The following is a 25,600-nucleotide window of genomic DNA, read 5'->3' on the forward strand; positions in this document are numbered from 1 at the left end:
AATCAATATGCAACCAATCACAGGGCGAAATATTGTAAATGATAATATAAAACTGGAGTATGGAAAGAGAATAAAAAGAATACAGATTAATGACCATGGGCAAAACGAAACCTCCATTTACCTTTCTCCTTGATGCCTATTATTTATTTATTTATTTATCAATATGTGTATGGGTGTTTTGCCTGAACCTATGTCTGTACACCATGTGCATTCACGGTGCCATAGGAGGCCAAAAGAGAGTGTTGGATTCCCTGGGACTGGAGTTAGAAACTGTTGTGAGCAGTCCTGCAGCTGGTGGGAATCAAACCTGTGTCCTCTGGAAGAGTAGTCAGTGCTCTCAACTGCTGAACTAAATGATGACTTTTGATCCCAAAGACATCTAATCCTGAATGCACCGGTTGGGCATAAACATGTATGTGGTCACGCATACTCTGCTTGGGCGATGAGCTTAGACCCTCAAATTTCGGGGTGGAGATGAGCAGACGGGCTGGTTCATGACAGAAAAGGCACAAAATCAGTCCTAAAAGAAAATCTACTTCCATAAAACCTTCCTCCACACCACCCAAACATAGGTACAAATACCTCCATAAAATTAATCCTCACAATGAATCTGCTATTCACCGCACCCCCTCACCGGGAAAACAAAACAAAACAAAACAAAAACAACAACAACAAAAAAAACTGCCGCTAGATAGATGCCATGACTTTTCAAGCCCACGAAGTGAGTAAAGTTTACATTCAGGTGAACTGGGCCAGCCCTTCACACCGAGAAAACACTGTCCCCTTGTTCAGCCCGCAGGAAGCAAAGCCTCTGTACCCACCGCAACGCGGCTATGTCAACAGGTAGGTTTGGCTAACTACTTTTACTCGTCACATTCCATCCCTCAAGGATATATTAAAAGTAACTCATAGCCTGGGCCAAGTGCCTTTCCCGTTTAATGGCAGTGTAATAATAATACCCTGTTCCAGAGCCTCTGAAAGGCTCTACGCCCACCCATGCGGATCTCCACCAGCCTCCAGAGGTTTCTTTCTGGTTAACTTCACCCTTCTCTGGATCTGCCTGCACCGCACTTTCCTCCTGCCTTGGGGGCTAACAAACCCCACGCTCCTAACTTTCTCCTGCTCCGCCCCAGTGCCGCATCAGCCGCCCCGCCCTGCATCACCCCCATTGCGTCCATGCCCCGGCCGCAGACCTCCTCTCTCGGCCGGGGCCCGCCCCTTACCCTCCAAGTTGACGCCTCCCGCTCCTGCCTAGATTACCAGCCCGATCCCCGAGCCCGACCGACAGCTATGGCCCGAGGCGAGGAGTACCGGGACGCTGCCGACTGCGGCTTCGGGGAGTTTGAAATCACTCACTATCAGGGACCGCGGCTGTGGGCGGCGGCTCCGCGGCCTCGGCTCCCGGGCAACGGAGCGGAGGCCCAGCTTCCACCGCGGGAGGACCGGTCTCCGCCTCCCCGAGTTCCCATTGGCTGCTGGCTCCATACGGCCATTCCCATTGGCTAGTGTGACACCGGAAGCCGGGATGGCCAGGCGAGAGGCATCGGCCATTGGTCGGCCGCTGAGGCGGGGCTGCGACCCGCGAGGACAGCCGGTGCGCCAAGCTCCGCGCCCAAAGCCGACCGAAAGGATGCCAACCTTCCCGAGGAGCGACACCGTCCCTGGACAGGGTCGGTGAAACTAGCTGCTGGACAAAATCCTTGGAAACGGCCCGATTTCTTTCTGGATATGTTGGGTTTCATTATAAAGAAAGCATAATGTACTTTCCGGGCTCCGCTGAAACTGATCTGTAGGAGGGTGTGAACTTGACATATGAATGAGGCTCCTGCCTCGTGGTCTGGGCCTTCATGAGCACATCTTGAATATAGTTTGAACGTGATTTTTAGGTTCTGGAGCGAATTTGGGGATAAAGAGTAATCGGAACACATTTGCACATAATTTATTTTTTTAAAAGGAATATTCCGAAGTGCATGCCAGTGGGCTAAGGGCGGCTGGATGGCTAATTTTCTTTTAAAAGTTGACTGTGCACACTAAACAGCATTAATTGCAGTAGGCAAAGAAGCTAAAAAGAAAACAATCTTTTTCACGGGGGCTTTGAAGCTCTCTGAGCCTTGTCATTCAGATGGTTTAAGACTACCCAGTTCTTGATTTAAGACTGTTAGTGTCTCTCTGGATTTCAGCCTCCATGTGCAGAGAATCGAATTCTTGGATACAAATATATTCTGATCCATTGCCCATTAGAGTTGATCATTCTCATTTCTCACCTCACTTCATTTTTCCACTTGTGCACTGTTTCAAAACTTTTGCTGACACATTTTCCTTCAAGTAACAGACGAACCTGCCTAAATATTGTAAATGGAATTTTCTGTAGTTACAGTGTATCATAGGCGATAGCAGTTGTCCTTTAGTGAAAATGAGGAGTCCCTCAAACTGCAATGAAATACTTCATTTCACTTAGTTAAATCTGTACTCCTCAGTCAAAGTAGTTCACCCTTATTATTGACAGAGTTAATGGAAAGTAGTTTAACAAGCATGGGTGAACTACTTTCAAAGAAGGATGCTGGGGGAAAAGCTGAGAAATATGCCATTTCCCTGGCCAACTGCCTTCCACCATCTCCAGAACCTCTCTGTGGCTCTCAGAGATAACTAGCCTGTGACTTAACTGAGCACTCAGAATGTCCTAGGCTGTAACATCCTATTCTGTTTCAACGCTTGACTTAGATATTGTTAGCCATCATTTATACTCCAGAAGAGAGATTCAGAGAGTAGTAAGTGGTGATGTAAGGATAGGACCACAATACCATTAAATTCCAAATTTTGCATCTTTGGAGTGTTTCTCTAACAAAGTAATTGAGCAGTATCTAAAAATTCAGAAATCTCCCAAACAAAAAGAACTAATTGTTTGTAACATTTTCAGTTCCCTTTTACAGCATGCAGTGTTTTTCATTAAAAATAACTTACTTTATTTGACCTTGGGAAAAAAGATAAAAGGAATTTATAAAACCCAAAAAATACAAGCCAGTTTTACTGAGTTAAGTTTTTAAAGGGCTATCTCAGGTATTAGGTAATAATTTCAACTTTCTGTATAACATGGTTTGGATCTGTCATTTTGTTAAGACTAAAACTTTCTGGTTATACCATTTCACTTCACTGTGTACTACACAGATGCAGCTTTTCAGGAAAAAAGAGGAAATGAAGCTACCAAACCACATGCTAATATTTCTGCTAATTGAAACTATTTAACTGCATCCAGGTTTGCTGTTCCTAAGGATTATGTTTGGAGATGACACCACTGGGTACTCTGGGGTTGATTCCTCTGTTACTGCTGTGATTTCAGACTCTAGTGTCCAGTGAATGGCCATTTTTCTGCAGGACTTTGTCGGGTTTAATGCTCTGTGGTAATGACACAAAGAATATGAAACTGTTCCTATAAATAGAATTATCTAATAGATATTCTAATAGAATTATCCAATTTTTCCTGTGAGGTAACTACTACTACCTAAGAGTTGGAGTCGGAAGGATTCGTTAGAACTTGCAAACCATTCACTAGCCAGAGGCATAAGTAGCCTTTCTGCCATCAAATAATATAGAAATGTCAATGATCACAGTTTTAAAAGGGGAGATGTCATATATGCATATACATGTACATAATATAATCTTATCAGTGGATCATCCTTAGCAAAAGTTAAATTGTTCATTAAATACCATTCTTTTAAAAAGTTGTGTGTGACAGATACCTAAAGCCCCAATGTTTGTGAGACTCAGGCAACAATATCTCAACTTCCATCCTTGGCAATATGCATAGCAAGATCCTGTCTTTAAAAAATAAAAACAAACAAACAGAACTGTCACATTTTTTATGTTTTTTTTAACCTAAATATATGATAAGTAACAAAGTTTGACAATTAAAAATGGAATTTCCTGTTATTCATACTGCTTTAAATTTATTAATCAATTCGTTTGTTTACTGGATAAATAGGTTGTTAGCATATAACATTAAGTTTTAAAGAACATCTATAGTAGGTATTTTAAAGAAACCAACTGGCTTAAGAAACAATGAATTTAGGATAAGGTTCGAGGCAACTGAAGACCGAGAAGGTGGGTTGTTAGGAAAACAAACACAGTCCAATCTGGTTATCATTGTTCATTCTGTGTTCCTCAGAGCTGTTGATTATTACACTGTATAAAGGATGAATTGTTGAAGACTCCATGACATTTTTGAGTGTTAGTGGAAAAAAAACCTGAGCCACTTAGATATTCACTAGTAACTTTCTTTCAAATTGGAGGGTGAATTATTGATAGTATGTGAATCTTGTAGAATTTATTTCAATGAGGGGGTGGATTTTGCATCTGTGTTCAATTTTTTAAAAAAGCCTACATTGAAAGTTGAATTTCACTCATATATTTTTATAGACCAGTCTGGTGGGCTTCTTTTTAAATTTAAGAAAAGCACATAATCCTAAGTTCTCCAGTCTGAAAAACCAGAAAATTCAACTATTTTTTTTCATCCTTTGATACATCTCAATTCTGAACAACCACATATCTTAAGTATTCACAGTTCACACCTGTCATAGCACCTCATGGGTCAGCACATGCTTAGACTGTTTAGGCAGAGGTGTAAAGGGAAGCAATGATGGGTAGCTGGCTTCTGAAAAGGACAATGATGCTGGACCAGAAGCCTGCATCCTCAATCCCAAATCTGACTTTGCCTCTTATTAGCTGTGTGGGCAGTTACAAAGTTCTCTTTAAAGCTTAGTATCTTTTTGTTTGTCTGTTTTTCAGTTTTGTTCTGTTTGTTTGTTTGTTTTGTTTTTAGGAAAGCAAATTACAACATCATTTGCCACCCCTATCTTCTGAAATGAAAGCCGTGTATTTAAAACACAGGAAGCAGATTTCCACAAGGAACTGCTTTCTGTGAAAGGGTGTGATGCAGCACATGGCAGGAAGGGCTGGGTACTCGTGGACTGGACTTCTATGCACTTGGTTCTCTCTCCCCTCCCCTCCCTTCCCCTCCCCACTCCCCATTTCCCTCCCCTCCCCACCTCTCCTCTCCTCTCCCCCACCCTCTCCTCTCCCCTCCCTCCCCTTCCCCTTTCCCACCCCTCCCCTCCCCACCCCCTCCCTTCCCTTCTTCTCCTCTCCCCTCTCCCCTCCATATACCTTCTAAGGGGGGTCTAATAAATTTGCTTACCTTATCTGAAAATCCTTGGAAAAAAAACATATCTAAGGTCCTTCTCATTTTAAACAGATCTGTGGTTACATGGATACAACCTCATTTAGACACACTTGTCTCTTTTAGCCAGGATTAGTATTTAATCAAGAATGAGAAAGTACTATAAGTTCAGTACTCTCCATAGACTGGTACATTGGTGTTTTTGATCCACGTTCATAGTTTCAAAGCATCGTCAGATTTTTTTTATAAATGAAAATGAACAGATAAATTCAGCCATTCAAATGGTCTCTAATGTTATTTTCCCCCCGCGGTACTAGGCCTTTGTCTTCAAACAATATCTTGTACAGAATTCTAAATCTGAAATCAGGACTGCTCTGCTTGGTTTGGGAATCAATCTCTTTCTCTCTGTATGTCTGTCTCTCTCTGCCTCCCTCCCTCCCCCACTGTGTGTGTGTGTGTGTGTGTGTGTGTGTGTGTGTGTGTGTGTGTTTGGTTTGTATTTTGAGACAGAATCTCACTAGGAAGTCCAGGCTGGCCTCTAACTTTTTGGCCTCCTGAGTGCTGGAATTCCAGACCTTCCTTGTAAAACCAGGCCTTCCTTGCCCTACAAAACTGAAATGGGAAAAGGTGGAACCCCTGGCAATTCAGCATCTCCCCAATATGGTGGCCCTCAAAAATTCTCTCAATTACTTAACAAACCAAGGTGCAACAAAATGCAAAGGCTGCTCCAACCCAACCATCATCACCTCAGTGACTGCTCCACTCCACCTGCAGCGGGTGTGAGAACCAGAACAGGAGCAGCACCCAGCAGGAACGTGGTACTGGCTCCCCAAGGCGCATTGCTGCCCTGGCAAGAATTGACCTCACACTGGTCCCAGATCAGACACGGTAACGATATTCACGCCACAAAAACCAGAAAATTGCCAGAAATCGCAGTTTTTCCCAGAGCCAGTAATTAGCCCTTATCAGCACACCTCTTAATCCAGGGATCCCAGAGTCCGCTCCTTCTCTGGCGGGAACCTGAGCAAGGACGCGCTGCATTTTGATAGGAAACAAAATTTTAAGTTAATAAATAAAAATAAATAAATAAACCCCAGTGGAGCTGTGCTGCTCATGAATTAGAACTTACTCCCCCCTCCCCCCAAAGCAATTTTTTCTAGTGGTATATGCCATTTCCTCGTGTCCAGTGGGTGATCGATTCCTCTGATACATGCCATTACTTAAAGCAGAGGGGATTTTTGAGGATTAATTTTTAATAATATGCAATCCAGTCAAGGAAAAGCTCTAGGAATTAATTTTTAAATATTTGAGATCACGCACGTTTCGAGTAATTCAAAGCCAAAGCCCGACCATTAAATTAAGGAGTGACTGTCGAAAGTGCCGCCTGCGGAGCAAGCGGTCCGATCTACCTTCTCTCCGTCTCCCCCGGGTTCTATTTGTGGTTCAGAAGGTGATTGGAAGGACCGTGAATACAATGCGGAGGTCCCGACGACTGCGAGTCTCCCTGGTTTTAAGCCTCCCACCTGAACCTCCGGGTCATCTGAGCCGTGACGGTGACTCTGCCTCCTCCTCCTCCCTCCATCGCTGCGGCTCTTTGTGGCGCAGCCTGTCCCTGGGCTCAGGGCCTGGCCATGCCTGTGATGCCGGATAATCAGCCGCCCTGCCCGTCCGTGGGGATGGAAGAGAAACTAGCAGCCTTGCAATCATTTGGACTCAAACGCATTAAAATGATGCATGATTTATTTCTCAGGTGATTTCCAACCAAAGCTTTCAGATGAGTGAAATCTGGGGATAAACTAAATTTCCCCTCCTCTCCTGTTTTAACTGTGGGTCTGTCTTACTAACTACAACTGGTTTTTGTTTTTTATCTCAGCACCTGACATTTTTATCTTGCTAATTAAAACAGTAAGAGTAGCTGGGCGGTGGTGGCACACGCCTTTAATCCCTGCACTAGGGAGGCAGGCGGATCTCTGTGAGTTCGAGGCCAGCCTGGTCTCCAAAGCGAGTTCCAGGAAAGGCACAAAGAAGCTACACAGAGAAACCCTGTCTCGAAAAACCAAAAAAAAAAAAAAAAAAAAAAAAAAACAGTAAGAAAGCAATTTTGGAAATAAGATTCCATAGGAAAACAAATGTAAGAGATAGTTTCAGTTCTCTCATACCTAAGTAACTGTTGATCAGTGACCTACATCATAAAATGAAAAAATGTGCCCAGACTGTAAAGATGCTTGTGGAGAAGTGTTGCCCCAGACACTGGCCCTTTAACAACAGTAGTTCATGACGTTTTGTTGTTGTTGTTTACTGGTCTGCAATGCAGTGTTTAATAACTGGTTTCTGATCTTTCTCTGTCCAAAGGGAAAACTTCAGCCTAGTTCCTCAGCCCGCTGTTAACACTTTCTAGTATTGTTTCATGTTTGTTAGGTTTGGTTGTTTTGGGGTTTTTATTTATTCTCTCTCTCTCTCTCTCTCTCTCTCTCTCTCTCTCTCTCTCTCTCTCTCTGTGTGTGTGTGTGTGTGTGTGTGTGTGTGTGTGTGTGTGTGTACTTGTGTATTTGAGGCATTCTCTACTTCAGGCTAACGTTGAATTTCCTGGTAGCTGACAATGACCTTGAACTTCTGGTCTTTGTGCCTTTTCTAATCAAGTGCTGAGATTATAGGCCTGTACCACCACCACAATTGATGCAAGGCTAGGCATGAAACCTAGGGCATGAAACCTAGAGAACTTTGTCCACTGAACCACATCCCAGACATTTGCTAATACAGTATTACTAGAAAACATCAAAGAGTGGGCAGGCTTTTTGTACAGAACTTTGCAAGCAGTGGTCTTAAGTAAAGCATTTCCATTCTGTCAGCATACACTTATTAGTGACTGACTACCCAGAAATCAAAGAAGCAGGTCACGATATCTCTTCCCGGAAAAAAATTTCTACGTGCCTTGACCCAGCCTGGAATACCACACTTAGTAACTGGGAGAAAGGCGAGGTAGATCACAACACTGTGACATTAATCCAACATAGTTAGGGAAACTAAAATTTTACCCCTATAATACCAATTAAACAATACAAACGGGGAAAATGATCCACCTTCAAAGTATCTCAGGCTTCCCCTTCCCATCTTCTGAGCAGAATGTTGGCTGGGATGTTCTCACCTTGCTTCCTTGAAATTGTAACTACTACCCTCAAATAAACCATAGATAATTAGGACTCACCACCTTCCGCAGACTAGTGACAGGTATCAAGTCCCACCCTGGAAAATGCCTCTCCTCAGTTTCAGCAGAAGAGGCCCGAGTTTCAGAAAGTAGGAAAGAAACTGAAGTTGCCTCTCTGCAGAGAGTATTTATTATTATTATTGCTTTTCTAGAGCCCACTGGATGGGAATGAGAGGTGGAAATCCAAGCCAACATAGAATCTATAGTATCTAAAAGAAAGGGCTAATGGCTGCGAAATTAAAGCCTCTTCAGCATTTTGGTGTTGTCCTCGAGATGGAGTTTTGTGTTTTTGTTTTGTGGAGTGTCTTTTTGTTTGTTTGTTTGTTTGTTTTATGGGGTTGTGTGTGTGTGTTTGTTTTTTTGTTTATTTTTTGAGATGGAGTTTCCCTGTATAGCCTTGGCTATCTTAGAAATTCCTTGTAGACCAGGCTGGCTTCGTACTCACAGAGATCCACCTGCCTCAGCCTCCCGAGCACTGGGATTAAAGGCATGGTTGAGAGAGTTTCACATTGGTGGGAAGAGAATTCTTTGATGCTAATGTATATTTCCAGTCTAGCAATATCTGAAACGGGAACTGAAATGACCCTGGCTAGTAAGACTTTATGACACAGCAGGCTTAGATGAAAATGAGGCCTGGATTTAACTAAACTAGTTTACTTCTCCATGTAGAAAGACATGGCAAATGCCACTGAGACTTCCCAATTGCATGGGAAGGAAGGAGATGTGTGGAAGGGGTGGTCAGAGATGCAGTTAGGAGTGTCAATTCAGGTAGCCTCAAGGGGATGTCTTCCTCTTTCTCAAAGACAGAGGGGACCTGGTAAAGCTGAGCATTGTCCAAGGCAATTACACTTTGACTCCTTGGAGACATGGAAGCCTCTGGAGCATGGTCTCAGCTCAACATGCTGAACTTTAGCAAGATAGCTGACATCCTCCCCCTAATGGTGCCCCCTTGGGTAAAAAGCTGATGCCAACCCTCTCTGCCCTCCCCACATCTTTAGTACACCCTCTCTCCTGCTCCTCAACTTAGTCATCTTTATGGTCTAGATCCTGGTGTGTGGGGAAAGAGAAGACATGGGTAAGAAGCAAGAGTGTCTTACAATTAGTCTATGTTTCCAGCATTGCATAACCAGAATGTTATAGGATCTGTCCAAGATGTTAGAGTAGTGGGAATGCCTTTAATCCCAGTACCTTGGTGGCAGATGCAGGAGGATCTCTGTAAATTTGAGGCCAGCATGGTCTACAGATCGAGTTACAGGACAGCCAGGACTACACAGGGAATCTCTGTCTCAACAACCCCAAAACAAGACAAAAACAAACAAACAAACAAACAAACAAAAAAACAGATATAAAACTGTCACTGTTACTATGAAGAGGCACTATGACCAAAGCAACTTAAAGAAGAAAGAGTTTATCTGGGGCTTACCATTTCAGAGAGTGAGTCCATGGTCATCACCAAGCAGGCAGGCATGGCTCTGGAGCAGTAGCTGAGAATGTAATTTCTGGTCCCCAACACAAGGCAGGCAGAGAAAGAGAGGGAGAGAGAGAGAGAGAGAGAGAGAGAGAGAGAGAGAGAGAGAGAGAGAGAGAGAGAGATCACTGGGAACGACCAGGGCTTTTGAAGCCTCCAAGCCCAATCCCAATGAAAGTGAAGTACCTCTGTAGTGGATAGCCATCCCAGCATTGGCCTGGAAGTTCCAACCCCCATTGAGGCTTCGGTAATGGTCACGCCCACAGGCAGGGCGGAGGAGGAAGTGGAAGACCAAGGATCGGGAAGAGGTCACGCTCTTGGTTCCCGGACTCTGGACGCTGGAGGTAGACCGAGCAGAGTTCTCCAGAGAACACGGCCAGACTGCATTATACCCTTGCCAGACCCTGTAACCTACCCCCTCATTTGTAAGTACCCCACAAAATAAACCTCCCTTTTAACTACGTGGAGCGGCCTTAATAATTTCACCAATATACCTCCTCCAACAAAGTCACACCTACTAATCCTTCCCAAACCCTTCCACCATCTGGGGACCAACACTCAAATATATGAGCCTATGGGGACCATTCATATTCAAATCATCACAATACCCCACTGAGACTTCAAAGAAATTATACAACCATCTTATCATCAGCGTAAAAATATAAATAAAAATATTTAGTTTTACATTTTCACTTTATAGCTATGCCCATTTTTAAAGTAAACACTAGGACACTGGTGTTTAAAAATTTTTTTTTTACAATGCTAGGGATGGAAGCCAGGGATCTGCACATACATAAATCCTCTATAGCTGAGCTACAAGTCAGCCCTGATTTTAAGTGTTAGCACTTGAATTATTATTATTTGTTTGTTCCTATAAATATTATTATTGTTGTTATTAGATATTCACGGGCTTGGATGCAGACTCTGAACACTTAGTCATAAGAAGATGGTTTAGAGTGATGCTGAGCCAGCTGATGTTTGGATGCTGTACCTCCTAAACCGGCAGCATTCCATTTTACCATTCCAGTGCTTTTCAGTCTGTACTGTGCTAACAGCTGCGGTTCAGTAGGAAGGGGAAGGCCCCCGTCTTAGGATGTAAGCATGACCAGGACAGCAGGTCTGCCCTGCATCACTCCAGACTGGAGTACCCCACACGTAGAAAGCCCAGAAAATCCCTGCCATATGGGGGTGCTAAGTAAATGTTCTCATAAACATGAATAAATGGTTGTAATCTGAAGTAGTAGGGGGCCCAGCTTCAATTCCCCTTTGGTTTATGAAGCACATTTTATAGGAACCATGTAAGTATATGGTCAGAGCAAATTGGTTCTAATATCAAGACTAGAGGGAGGATTTCCTGAGTCCTGCCTGGTCCAACAGCTGCTCGGTCCCAAGTAGACACACAGAGGCTGTAGCTGGAAGTTTTTCCAGTCCCACCCAGCCCTGTCGTCCCTCAGCTGCTTATAAAATAATCACTCAGAGGCTTATATTAATTACAAACTATATGGCCTATGGCTTCATCTATGCCCATCTAGTTCTTTCATCTCAAATTAACCCATTCCTGTTAATCTGCATGTTGCCAGTGGCTACGGTGTTACCAGTCTGCTGGCATCTTGTTGCTCCTTTGGTGGCAGGCTCACATCTCTCCCAACTCTGCCCTTTGTCTCTTGGATTTCCTGCCTGGCTGCCACACATATTCACAGCATACAGAAAGCCATCTCATAGCAGAGATTGGCCCAATAGCAAAAGACAGATGCAAGGGAAGAGGGACCTCAGGCCCCTGTCACTCAGACAAAGACTAATCTGATCTTCATTTTTCAAATGATCTGAACTAGTCTAACTGGTAAGAATCAAGCTCATCACAAAATGCCCCAAACCAAGCAATGGCCATGTGGAAGAACTCATTCTGGGTGTTGATACATGATGCTCTGACCTGTACATCTAGATTTTTGCCTCCCACAATTTCAGGGAATTTTTGTTGTTGTTGTATTGGTTTTTGGTGGTGTTGGTTTTTTTGTGGTTTTTGTTTCTTTGTTTGTTTGTTTAAGACAGGGTTTCTCTGTGTAGCTTTGCACCTTTCCTGGAACTCACTTTGTAACCCAGGTTGGCCTCGAACTCACAGAGATTCGCCTGCCTCTGCCTCCCGAGTGCTGGGATTAAAGGCATGCTCCATCACCACTGCTCAGCTATTCAGGGAAGTTTTTAAGAAGCTGTCAATTAATTAAATGTTTAAAAGACTGAAGGATGTTAATGGTGAGAGGCATGGAGTGAGTTTGAGGAAATTCTGGAAAAATAGAAATGAAATAGAAGCACACTAGGACTAAATGAAGAAGCGACAGCCCCAAACTTCAGCAGTGACAGGAATCCTTTCCAAAGGATGTATAGGGAAATTCCAAGTTCAGAGGCAATGTTTTTAAAAGTTATTCAAGAAGGGACTAATATCAGCAAAATCAAAGTGCTAGGCCGTCCATCTGCATCCTCCTCACCCTCCTTCCCATCTTTCCCTGTGCTTTACATTTCCATATGAAGTCCATAAACACAGCGCCAAAGAGGTATTTATAGCCAGGAAACAAACATCAGCGTTACAAATTTTAATAATTAAAAATATCACCAAACACAGGAAAGGAGAAACATAGGCAATGTCTATACAACTAAGACATCCTCGTCTTTCAGAAGACTGGGTGAATATGGTCCAAAATTAGTAAGTCAAGAACTAGACAGAAATATGTTGTTACAGATTAAGAATAACCACCAAGCTGGGCGGTGGTGGTGCATGTCTTTAATCCTAGCACTAGGGAGTCAGAGGCAGGCAGATCTCTATGAGTTCGAGGCTAGCCTGGTCTACAGAGTGAGTTCCAGGACAGCCAGGGCTGCACAGAGAAACTCTGTCTCAAAAAATTAAAAAAAAGAAAAAAAAAAGAAAAGAAAAGAAAAGAGAAGAAAAGAAAAAGAGACCAAAAGAGTAACCACCAAACAAGGTGCTTTAAGACTTCAGTCAGGTGATGATGCACTTCTACCCTGCACTTGGGAGGCAGAGGCAGGCAGATCTCTGACTTCCAGGCAAGTCCAGTTTACAGAGCGAGTTCCAGGACAGCCAGGGCTACACAGCCTGTCTTGAAAAACCTAAAGTAAAAACATAAAAAAATTCAATAGGTATGGTAATGGTGATTGTGTCTGGTTAGGAGGTGGGAGATGGAGATAGAAATGTCATCTAGATACATGTGTGTGGTTTAAAATATTTTCTGTTTCATATTTCTTTAACAAAAACAAATGGGCTTTTAAATGACCAGTGAAAGGAAACGTAAGGAAATGCACTAACATGTCAATAGTATTTTTTTTTTTTAATCAGGGTTATGAAAGGGGAAGAGCTTTGATTGTTTTCTAAAATTCTACATTTTCTGAGTTCCTTATCTCCATTATAAATGTTGGGGAGAAAACATTAAGACGATGTCACAGTGTGAGTTTGCTGTCAAGTATCATAAATTTAAATGGAGGATTTAAAGCAATATTTTGTTTAGCTGAATGGAAGAGGATAAAAGAAAAGGCACCTGCTGCTAACAAAATTACCTAAGAGATGTGGACTCGGGAGGCCAGAGAGGGGCATCAGATCCTCTAACACTGGAGTTAGATGGTGCTGAACTGCCATGTGGGTGCTGGGAACTGAACCCAGGTCCTCTGGAAAAGCAGCCAGTGCTCTTAACCACTGAACCATCTCTCAAACCTCACCTTGTCTTTTGGGTCTCTCCCTGAACCTGGAAACCCACTTATTTGTCAAGAGTGGCTGGCCAGCATACCTCAGGGACCCTTCCATCTGTGCCTCTCAGAATCAGTCCGACAGGTACATGCAACCTTACCTGACTTCTTCCCTGGGCGATGGGCATCTGAACTCCATTTTTCAGCAAGCGCTTCACTAACCAACCTGTCTCCCCAGCCCCAGAAGTGCTGGTTTTTGAAGAACATTTTTTTTTCCCATTAGATCTTTAAAGGCTGTTTTTAACTCTTCTCTTTGGCTTTTTCCAATGCTGCCTATAAAAAAAAACAGTTTAAAGGATATCCAAAGCCTCATCATTAATGTGCAGAATGGAACAAGAGAAACATTCAGGGAATGTGTGCACTCACCCATATAAAAACCAGCTGGAAGCAGAGCAAGAGAGCTCATGCCTGGAATCCTAGCTCTGAGGGGCAGAGACAGGAGGATGGGCATGGTTGTGTAGCAAGATGCTGTCTCATAAAAAGAAAGTCCATAAATAAGAGAGAAGAAAAGTCTCCTGAGGTCTTTTCAACCGAGGTTTAACCTCTCAGAGCAGGATCCACAAAGGAGCAACATTCACATAACAGCTGATGCTCAGGCCTCAATCCAGACCTATAAAATTAGAGTCCCCATTTCAGTCAACCCATATGCTCAGAGAACTTTGAAAAGCATTGATTTAAGAGGATATACACTTGCCTGGGGAAAATTCTCAGCAGTTAAAACAGGATCCCTGGGGCCAGCGAGATGGTTCAACTGATGAACCATCAGGTAGCACATCTGCAACCTGAGTCCTGCCCCCGGAAGCATATGAGCTGGAAGGGGACAACTGACTCCCCAAAGTCGTTTGTCCTCTGACCATCTCTCCAGCCCTGGGATCTTTTTATTATAAGAAATCTGAGGGATAGGAAACCATGACTTGTAGTTAGAATTTTCCTGCCTGGCCCAGTCAGGACAAATCTCTCTTACCCGCCAGTCCCACAGTAGCTCAGACCCAACCAAGAAAGCACACAAAAACTTATATTGCTTACAAACTGTATGGCTGTGGTAGGCTGCTTGTTATCTACCTTTTCTATCTTAAATTAACCCATTTCTGTTAGTCTATACTTTGCCACATGGCTTGTGGCTTACCAGTGTCTTTACATGTTGCTTTTCATGGCGGCTGCTGGTGGTGTCTCTCTCCAACCTTCTACTTCCCAGAATTCTCTTCTCTCTTGTCCCGCCTATACTTCCTGCCTGGCCACTGGCCAATCAGAACTTTATTTACACAGAGCAATATCCAAAGCACTTCCCCTTTTCTTTTTTTTTTAAAGGAAGGTTTTAACTTTTACATAGTACAATTACATATAACAAAACAATTATCTAGGAAGAATTACAGTTACAATATTAAAGAAGATATCCTATCTATCTTATATTTGTGAGTCTAAGGTTTTATATCTAACTTATCTTGTATCATAACTGAGGAAATTATAACTATCTAGTCTTCAACCACATCAAAGACCTCAGAAGGATATAATATTACCTGAGAACCGGGAGAAGGATGCAAGCATTTTTCAGGAGTCTTGCAAGAGTAGACAGAGACAGCTGGCAGCCTGGACAGTCACCTAATGTTCCTTTGTAAAATTGGGGCATCTGTTTTTAGCCCACAGGGCTAGAGTCTCTTGGTCACTTCTCTCAGTGTCCTGTAGAATGTCTGGCAGTTTCCTCTGTGAAGCAGGAACCTGAAGGACCATTTTGTCAAAGTTTAGTGGTCACCTTTCTATGGGTCCTGCATGTCCAGTCGATCAAGCAGTCCAGGCAAGAACAGTTTCTTGCCCAAATGGATATTTTTGCCAAGGTGAAGATAAGATATGAAGTGTCTTCAATGCCCATCCTCCTCTCTGAAGTAAATCGGTGCTGCCAGGAGCAGACATGTCTCACTGTCCAGAGAGTCTAAATTTTAAAAGTATTTTAAATGCCATATTCTGTAGGTCTTTGAAGTGTTTGAGGATTACCTGTCTATCTGAAATATCTCTCTGTATACCTAGAAGACTTAACTAACATGGCTACAAGTATGATTATCATAGATGACTAATTATTAATCTATTTTTAATTATCCATTATAATTTTAAATGAGCTGTACAAACATAATACCTTAAACAAGAGTAGAAATATACACACAGTATAACACAATTAACTTTAAGTTTGTATCAATAGACTAAAATCTATACCAATGTAAAACATTTTAAACAAGTTGTTGCTCTTTAGAAGTAAGTTCCTTCCGTAATCTACCCTTTCATCCTATTATCTCTATATCATATCCCCCTTTCTTCTTTAGAAAGAGATCTCATTTATAATCAACCTGCTTTAAAGAAAAATATTGGTTTTTCTCTGTCCCACAACAGAGGGCTCTTCTGATTTGGGACACAAGAATCTAACCTTTTCTTTTAGCAATATGTCTGGGTTTAGAGAAGGAATGAGCCAATTCCATCTCCAAAGCCAGCTTGATAATTTTGGGAATGTGGGCGTAGTTTCTCTTACTACTTCCTGCTGGAGGGGGGCGCTGTATCTTATGGGGACACAAAGAAAATTTTAGGATTATGGAGTAGTCCATTAGGGTGAACCTCTGAGCCAGTTGCCTTGAAACCATTCTGGATGTCAGATCGTCTGGGCCATGGTGTCATTGGAGACCTTTCAGGTGGTCTTGGCTGATCAAACCTGATGTATCTTAATCTGGAACAAATCCACAGCCTCTTGCTTTCTGTGGAAACAAAAGCAGAGACTCTTTTCCAAAGCAACATATCCTTATATCCAAATTTTGAAGTCAAGGTACCTTTAAAATTTACATATTTGTTTAACTCAACAGCTTTTACAATCAAATCTTTTTCTGTGGTTAAAAATCCCAAAGACAACATAAACCAGATTCTCTGTGTAATATCCATCTTTGTAAGACTGAAGCGCGGCTGTGGCTGCTGGCTCCGCCCACCTCAGCTTTCCAACATGGCGGTGGTACAGTTTACCGCCAGCTCTGGGTCTGGAGCCATGTGTACCATCAACAATCAGAAGCAGTTCTATCAAAGCAGCACATAGCCCAGAAACCATTTTTTGTTTGTTTTTTGTTTTTTGAACTAGCAAAGGCTAAATCCACCATGCAGCAGACTAAAGTGTCGCTTGTAGATTCCTCATTCCTGCCACACTGCAGGTCAGGCGCACACGCCAGAAACCTGCCATATTACTTGAAACTGGTGGGCTGCCGCTACCTTGAGAAAGACAACTAGGAAGCTGCTTTTAGCTCCATTTTAGAATCTTTTTTCTCAGGTTTTAGGTGGAAATTCTTGCCCCACGTTGGGCGCCATTTGTAGTTAGAATTTTCCTGCCTGGCCCAGTCAGGACAAATCTCTCTTACCCGCCAGTCCCACAGTAGCTCAGACCCAACCAAGAAAGCACACAAAAACTTATATTGCTTACAAACTGTATGGCTGTGGTAGGCTGCTTGTTATCTACCTTTTCTATCTTAAATTAACCCATTTCTGTTAGTCTATACTTTGCCACATGGCTTGTGGCTTACCAGTGTCTTTACATGTTGCTTTTCATGGCGGCTGCTGGTGGTGTCTCTCTCCAACCTTCTACTTCCCAGAATTCTCTTCTCTCTTGTCCCGCCTATACTTCCTGCCTGGCCACTGGCCAATCAGAACTTTATTTACACAGAGCAATATCCACAGCAATGACTTTTAAGTCACAAAATTTGTGTTCAAGGACAAAATGTATTCAAAAATATTAATAGACCCTTCTGATTTTCTCTTGACAAATACTACTGGCAATTGTTTGAGAGTTCCTTTTTCTGAAGTAGTCTTTAAAATTCAATAGAAGCTTTATTGAGAAGGCTGCAAGATGAAATAAAGAATGCTGGTTTAAAATTTGTAATTCAAATGTATTTTTCTCAAAATCCTAAAGTTCAGTCAATTGGAATATAAGTTAAAGATATAAGAGTCAATAGCTTTCTACATTTCAGAGTGCTGTAGTTAAGAGATTTGAAGTTAAACGTCAGAAAGGTCTGGCTGCCACTCAGAAGTTGCAAATTGGTACTAGCTAGTTATTTAAAGTCCCCTCAATCACCTTTATGTGTGTGAGCCTAGCCTCCTAAGGAGGAGCCATGTCTCCAACCATAGTCCCTTGTCTGCAAATGGGAAACATAATATCCACTTCATTGGATATTTTGAACATTAAATTAGGTACTTTCTCTGTACACTCATATTTTCATGCACTTGACCATAGCTAAAGAATGTGAACCGGAGGTTATTGTAAGGTAAACATTGCTATTTCAGATACTTTCTTACAGTTAGCAGCATTTGTGTAGATGACATAAAAGAAAGACATCTTTGTACAGTAGCCACATTCTGTGACCTACATAAGCAAAAAGCTAAAAAATGTTTCATGTGCTTAGAAAGGAAAATTGAATAAAGAGGTCAGATAATCTCAAATTGATTTATAGGCTATTATATCACAAAAACCACTGCTTTAAATAATTTCAAAATTATCATGAAACATAATTTAATCACATTGCTATTTATTGGGTTTCTATTTCCTTTTATAAATAACTTCATGAGAATTTTATGTTTGAATATTATATTCTTTAAAAAAAAAAAAAGAATAAGCTGGTCAGTGGTGGCACATACATACCTGTAATCCCAGCACTTGAGAGGCAGAGGTAAACATCTCTGTGAGTTCAAGGCCAGTCTGGTCTACAGAGTTCCAGGACAGCCAGGGACTACACGGAGAAACCCTGCCTCAAAAACAAAAACAAATAAATAAACAAATATCTTTGAGTACAAAAATTATAAAAATAGAATGGCTCTAATGCAGGACACAATGGTTTTAAGACTTTTTGATAGACTAGAAACAAAAAAAAAATTAAGCTGATTTCTACACTAAAAGAATATGAGAATGGCTATTCCTTCATAGTTGTACCAACATTCAGTGTTTTCACTCTTGAAGTGTGAAGTGGAGTCACAAAAGAGGAACTTGCTTGCATCTCATACTTTATTCGGATAAGTTTTAAAAGCATCTAATGATGTTAGACTCCTATTAATAATGTGCTAATTTCTGTGTAAGCAATTATCTTCCAATTTTATTAAGGTATTTAATATGGCACTGCAATATTAGTCTGCTTATGTTTTAAGGTAATATTTCATAGTATTCACTGTGTTTTCCTCAGTTTGAGGAATATGTCTTTTGAATATGACTGTAGTTTTGGAATAACAGAAACTGTAATTCTCTTTGGTCCTGGGGATTGAGTCAAGTGTCATGCATGTTAGGTATGTCTGTTTTCTAGGACAGGAATTGCAATTCAAAGATCAAATTTATCAAGTCTTTTGTGTGAGTGAACTGTTTTACTACTTCAATTTTAGAATATTTTTATCTTGCCAAAATTTTCTATTACTTTAAATTTGTGCTTCTTTTTTATGTTTGGAATTTTTCTCCTTAGATTTTAGGTTCATGTGACGTGATGATATGATGGGAGGTACAAGATGTAAATACAGACTGCTGTAGCCACAGGGGGCACTTTCTGGGATCACAGGGTGAGTAATATTTTCTCTTTATCGTGTATTTTTTGTAAGTAATATTTTTTAAATTTCTTCATACTATAATGTTTGGGAATGTTATATCTTTCCTCATAATTACCTTCATTTTAAAAAGGAAGTTTTTCTGTTTATTCACTTAGTTTGGGGAAAATGTTAAGGACATAAATGTATAATGATATAGCAAATTAAATATAACATTGTTTGCAAAAAGAGTAGAAAACATGCAAAAACATTTACTCTGTCTTTGGATGAAAGAACAATTTTTTTTTCATTTTTTTCTTTTGTGGTACATGTCCTGATTCATAAACATGTTTTATGACTAGAAAAGGAGCAACTTTGAAAATGCAAAAAGAAATGTGTACTGATTTCTACAAGGATTCTGCTTTCCTGCCTATGTGAGGGATGTAGAAGAACCATGATGGTCATTTTATGGTGCTTCCCTGACCACCACACAGAATAAGACTCCTAGATGTAGAGCTGAATGGCAGTACATACCCATCAACAAATCCTAAGGAAAACACATAAAGGTTTGGGGGTTTTAATCAGCATGTTTAAAAATACATCTGCAACTTGAATTCTTGTAGCATTTCATAGATCATTTCAAAACTAATCCATGATAAATGATAGGTCTGGGGAAAGAGACCAAATCATCACAGAGAACCACATTTAATCTTATTAAAATCAACAGCTCTTTCTAATGTTGGTCTTTTTAATTCATTATTATTTAGATCACTCAGGAGAAGAAACTTGTCCATACTGTCCTGAAATGGAAAAACTTGGAACTCCTACAGAACAACAAAGAGCATGCAGTCATGGGTAGTCAAAGAGCAGCTGTAGGGTGAAAACAGAAATGTCAGGAGCCATTAACAGAGAAAGGAGCGGACTGGAGCTCCCCCCCCACCCCCACTCCCCAGTGCTCCTGGACTGTGGCAACCATTACCAGGCGATAGCCCTCCAGGGGTAATTATGTCAGAATATTTACATTTGTACTGAACGAGCACCAGCAGAAAGTGCATTGCCATCAGTACCAGGGAAGCTTGCTGGGACACAACCACACTTCAGCCAGGAAACATTCCATGTCCAAAGAATGCCTTTCTCCTAAGTCAATTTTAATATTTTATGAGATAATTGTTCATTTATATGTCTCATTTGGCAGCTAGAACTTTTTCCATCATGCCATTCCGGGAGAAAAGTTATACTAATTGCAGGAAGTTTGGAATTCATCATGCTGGAATAGACAAGCTATTATGCATATTACAGTTTATTATTTTGAACCTCACTGATTTAAGGACTTGAGACTGTTCAAATCCAACTGGGCTATTGCTTTCCTTAGAGCCATCATGAAAGGAAATGTTTACTATGCAAATTAATATCATAAATGAGACTCTCCTAAGAGTGAAAAGTAATTTGAACATTTCAGCGATGGGAGTCAAATGAATTTCTCATGACTAAGTGATGTAAGGGAGGAGGGGATATTGGCACAGGGGGAAGAGCCAAGGTGAGATTATGTACATAAGCTCCTGCTGGGAGTATTGCAGTGTGGCTACAGAAATGCAAGAACAGCGAAGATCACACCTACGGCCAGGCTGTCTCCACACAGAAGGGCCATCCACTCTAAGAGGAGGAGGCATTTGCTTAGGATGCTGCCTAGTGCGGATAATGGAAGATCCTGGCCTCAAGCCCAGCTCTGCACGGTTGCATAAAGACACCATACACATGTCAAATTCGCTATACTTTTGAAAAGGGTAGATCTTATTTGAGTGAATTTAACCAGAGTTACATTAATTAATATAACCATATTTTACTTAGAAAAAATACATATTGTATGTAAGTCCATTATAAAATAAGAATCGTGCACCACAAGAGTACCCTAAGTGGCCAGCAGACCAGCAGGGAAACAGCTGTTGTTCAACAAGAGATTCTGAGGACAAAGGGAGGGGGAAAGCTATAGAACTTGGCCCTGTGGGTATTTTCAAATTTAACTGTTATTCATGAAACTGCTCAAGCATATGCACCACGAAATAGCATACTAAATCTCTACCTTATCACCAAGTGAAAACAGTTCTGACTATGCTGGTGGCACAGACTTCATTTGAAGTGACACTACAGGATGTGACTGTTTCTGCTGTCATAGTACCTGACACAGATCTAATAAACAGATGAATGAACGACAGGATTCACAAATTCAAAACCAAGAGGGATAGAAATAGTTCACAGTATTCTGAGAGGGGAAAAAGGGGCTAAAGCTGTTAGGGAGCTAGTGTTCTAGATCCAAATAATAGAGCAACTGACACGTGAACTTGGAAATTAGAACACGTCATATGCTTACTCTGCACTCATAAAAAATATTAGAAAGGAGGAAAAAATCCATTTTCATGGGCTCAAATTAAAGAAAAAAAAAAAAAGAAACAAGCAATATGTATCAACTTCACAAAGAGTAAGCCAGAACCCCATTGGTTCTGTAAGTCAGAAACAAGAGGCGACTGATAAAGTTCGTTACAGATACAAAAAGAAGACAAGCAGGGTGAAACAACTCAGAAATATCTAGGGTAACTATGGAAATGAGAGGACAGCCGCGGTTGAGAAAAAGGCAGAAATCAACTCATGGGCAGAAAGACCTGGGAGGAAGATGTTCCGGCAGCAGCATAAACATGCCCAGGGCTCCGAGGTCTCGCTCTCTAGGAGGAGGAGGAATGGACGGTGAGTGCTGAGCTGGGGGGCGGGGGCAGAAGACGGAACACAGAGGCCTGAAGCACTGGGATATGCCAGAGAGTAAGTAGCTCAGAAAACAAGCAATCCTAGAAAAGAGGAGGAAGAATGGAGCCGAGGGAGAGAAAGAAGTGGAGGAGATGGGGGAGGAGTGTGTGTGTGTGTGTGTGTGTGTGTGTGTGTGTGTGTGTGTGTGTGTGATTGTGTCACAAAAGATAAGGAAGCTGGGCTGAAGGGAGGCCCCACTTGTCAGACATGGGACAGTTGCGCACTAAAATAGTTAAGTATAGTAATGAAAATAAATCACATTTATAGGAACCCATGAGATTGTATCAATAGCACACATACACCAATCCATAAACACACACAGACCCCAAGAATAGATACTTTAATACAGTCAAATGCTGAGTGCTGGTGGTTGAGTATAGGGGGTGCACTGGAGATGCAACGTTATTATTTTGACATCATGATTAAGGGCTAAAACAGGCAAGCAATCAATGTGTTCCAACTCTGTGAGGAGCAAAATATCTGCATGGTTTAGTGTCTCCACACAGATTCCTTCATAGCTGTCAAAATAAAAACTACTAACTATGTAGTGGGGGAAAAAAGACAGCACCCTGAATAGATAATAAAAATTAATACCACTGACACCAGCGACAGTGGACACAGACAGAGCAAGTCTTACCAGCTGGACAGGTAGGGCTTTCCTGGGGCATTAGCACCAGCTGAAGAAGACACTAGTGACTCAGAGGAGCCCAGCTGCCGATTCCTGAACATGAGAGCAATAAACTGTTATTAGTTGGCAGACAGAGTTTGGTTATTTCCCACTGGTCCTGGGTACAGGTTCAAAGTATGTTTTCCCTCTTATATACGAACATCCTGGCCTTGAGGGCTGAGGACTAGCTACCTGGACTTGACCCAAAAACTGATGAGTTCTTCCTGCCCTTGGCATCAACATAGTGCATAATCACTCTGGCCTTGGGCTTGTTGTGGACCTGAGATGATAGTAATGGGGGGCTTTCAGTGCTTGAGCTGCTGAGAAAGCACAAGTATGGGGATCACAAAAGCCATACCAGCTCCAGGGGGCAATAGAACAAGCTACACCTATGCTATGGTTTTCAGATGCTCAACACATCTACAGGTGTGGAATTTGAGCCAATGCTTAGGGCATTAAAGGAGTGTGGTGGTTTGAAAGAAAATGGCCCCCAAAGGGAGTGGCACTATTAGGAGGTATGGCCTTGTTGGAGTAGGTGTGGCCTTGTTGGAGGAAGTATGTCACTGTGAGGGGTGGGCTTGTGAGGTCTCCTTCACTCAGGCTACACCCAGTGAGACAGACCACTTCCTGTTGCCTGGGGGGTCAAGATGTAGGACTCTTAGCTCCTTCTCCAACATCATGTCTTCCTGCATGCCATCATGTCACACCATGATGACTATGGATTAAGTCTGAACTGTAAGCCACCCCAATTAAATGTTTCTTCTTTATAAGAGTTGCCATGGTCATGGTGTCTCTTCACAGCAATAAAAACCTTAACTAAGACAGAGACAAGCCTAATAAGTGCCACTGTTTGATGACTGTCCAATTAGCTTGTTCATAGTAGGAGTTCAATAACTACTGACTCATTAGCTTTATCATCTGCTTTGTATAGTCACTTCCTAGAATCTGAAACTTCATGGCTATATCATTAGGACTTATTAGCTTTTAACTATTCAGAACAAATGCTCAATGCTCTTCTAATTTTAAACATTATATATATATGAGAATACCACTGTTTTGGTCTGGATGGCTTATTAAGAAGTGAGGTTTATGTTGGCTCATGGATCTGGGGGCTAGGACATCTGGAGTTATGGTGCTAGGATCTTCTCAGCTTTGGTAAGGGTCTTGTGTTGCATCTTAACATTGTGGGCACATGAGAAGGACAAAAAAGCAGAAGACCACCCTAACAACCTACTTCTCAATAATCGGTCCAACACACAGTGAACTAATAATTAAGAATTAATCTCATGAGAAAAGCATTGACCATTTTAGCTACCCAATCATATAGTAAAGATCTCAATCTCTACAACAATAGGAATTGAAGTTTGTTATGAGTTTTAGTGAGGACAAATCATACTCCAACACAGAAACCCTTCAGAAGTAAACATGAAGATAGAAGAATGTAGTGAGTGTAGACCAAGGAGCAAGATGCCAAAGGACCGGTAAGCCTGGGTCACTTGGCGATGCAAAGATTAATAGAAATGGATTAATTTAAATGTAAGAGCTAGTTAGTAACAAAACTGAGCCATTGGCCAAGCATTTATAATTAATATAAGCCTCTGAGTGATTATTTGGAAGTGGCTGCAGGATGGGGCAGGACAGAGAAACTCCAATTACAACCATCAAACATATTCAGAGGAAAAACAAAAGATTTTTACAGAGATACATAGCATATAAATGGTAAAACAAATGGGCTAAAATATAAGCAACAGTTAAATCTGAGCAATGGTATATGCTATGTGTTTTTTCTTTTTATTGCTATTTTTCTGGATTTGAACTTGTTTCCAAATAAAAGGTAAAGGGAACTGGGGTTAAGGTATGTTTTAGAGGAACCAGTAGGGAAAAGAAGGTACCACCTTGGGGACTGAGGGGGCTACAAGCTCCAGAAGTAATGCACTAATAGGAACCAGATAAAAACATAAACTCTGGAGGAAGACAGTTTAGACACTGACCGGAGTGAAAGCTGGACTGCTTTTGAGGCTGAGAAGGTTAAGTAACCTGTTAGTGTACAAATGACTAGACTTGTAATAACATCAGAGTGAAGAGAGATGACTGGATGCTCTCTGATCATGGCCAAATAAGGCACCCATCTATGAGAGTATCATTAGGGGTTATTTTATTGTTTGTCTGGTTTTTTTAGACTATAGGATTTGGTTTTACCCTAGGTCTCTGGGCTATCTGGTCTCTAGTTCTTGGTCAGTGGCTGGTATGGGTTCAGTCTCTTGAAGTGGCCTTAAGTCAAATCAGACATTGGTTGGTTACTCCCACAAGCTTTGTGCCACCATTGCCCTAGCATATTTTGTAGGCAGTTTAGATTATAGATCAAAGGTTCTCTTAGAAAGATGGAAATTGATCTACTTCAAGATCCAGTCTTGGGCATTTACGTGAAGGATGTTTCATCCTACCACAAGGACACTTGCTCAACCGTGTTCGTTGCTGCTCTATTCATAATAGCCAGAAACTGGAAACAACCTAGATGTCTCTCAATAAAAGAATGGATAAAGAAATGTGGTACATTTACAAACTGTGTTTATTACTCAGATGTTTAAAAAGTGACATCATAAAATGTCCAGGAAAATGAATGAAACTACCTACAAACAAACAAACAAACAAACAAACAAACATCCTGAGTGAGGTAACACAGGCCCAGAAAGATAAATACATGTATTCACTTATATGTGGACATTAGCCATTAAATAAATGATAATTGATAATCCAGAGAGATTATGTTTAGAGGAAGTGACTAGGAGGATCACATGAAATCTAATTGCTTTTATGAGTGGAATGGGGGAAGGGGTGGAACTAAAGGAACAGGTAGGGAGGGGGATTGGATATATGATTGAGGGAGGGAATTCGAAGAGAGACACTAGAATTGAATGGAATTTGAGGGGTGGTGTGGAAACCTAGTGCAGGGGAAACTTCCTAAAATATATGAAGGTGATCTGAATGAAGTCTCCAAATGAGGAAGATGGAGTTCTTTTTTTG

The 25,600-nt window shown here is 41.5% G+C and overlaps 1 protein-coding gene across 3 annotated transcripts in view; it reads right to left on the minus strand.

The window, feature by feature from the left end:
* Positions 1 to 1,444, minus strand: part of Lca5 (lebercilin LCA5) — a 47,863-nt gene extending 46,419 nt beyond the window's left edge. Inside the window, exon 1 of one of the 3 annotated variants that reach the window (XM_036193817.1) lies at positions 1,357 to 1,444. The gene's annotated coding sequence lies outside the window, so the exon portion shown is untranslated. Of the gene's footprint in view, positions 1 to 1,223 lie in introns of all 3 variants that reach the window. The other 2 variants (XM_036193816.1, XM_036193815.1) reach the window with 2 other exon arrangements.
* Between the last annotated feature and the right edge of the window lie 24,156 nt (positions 1,445 to 25,600).

This window comes from Onychomys torridus, chromosome 7, assembly GCF_903995425.1.
Source record: "Onychomys torridus chromosome 7, mOncTor1.1, whole genome shotgun sequence".
Taxonomy (NCBI): domain Eukaryota; kingdom Metazoa; phylum Chordata; class Mammalia; order Rodentia; family Cricetidae; genus Onychomys; species Onychomys torridus.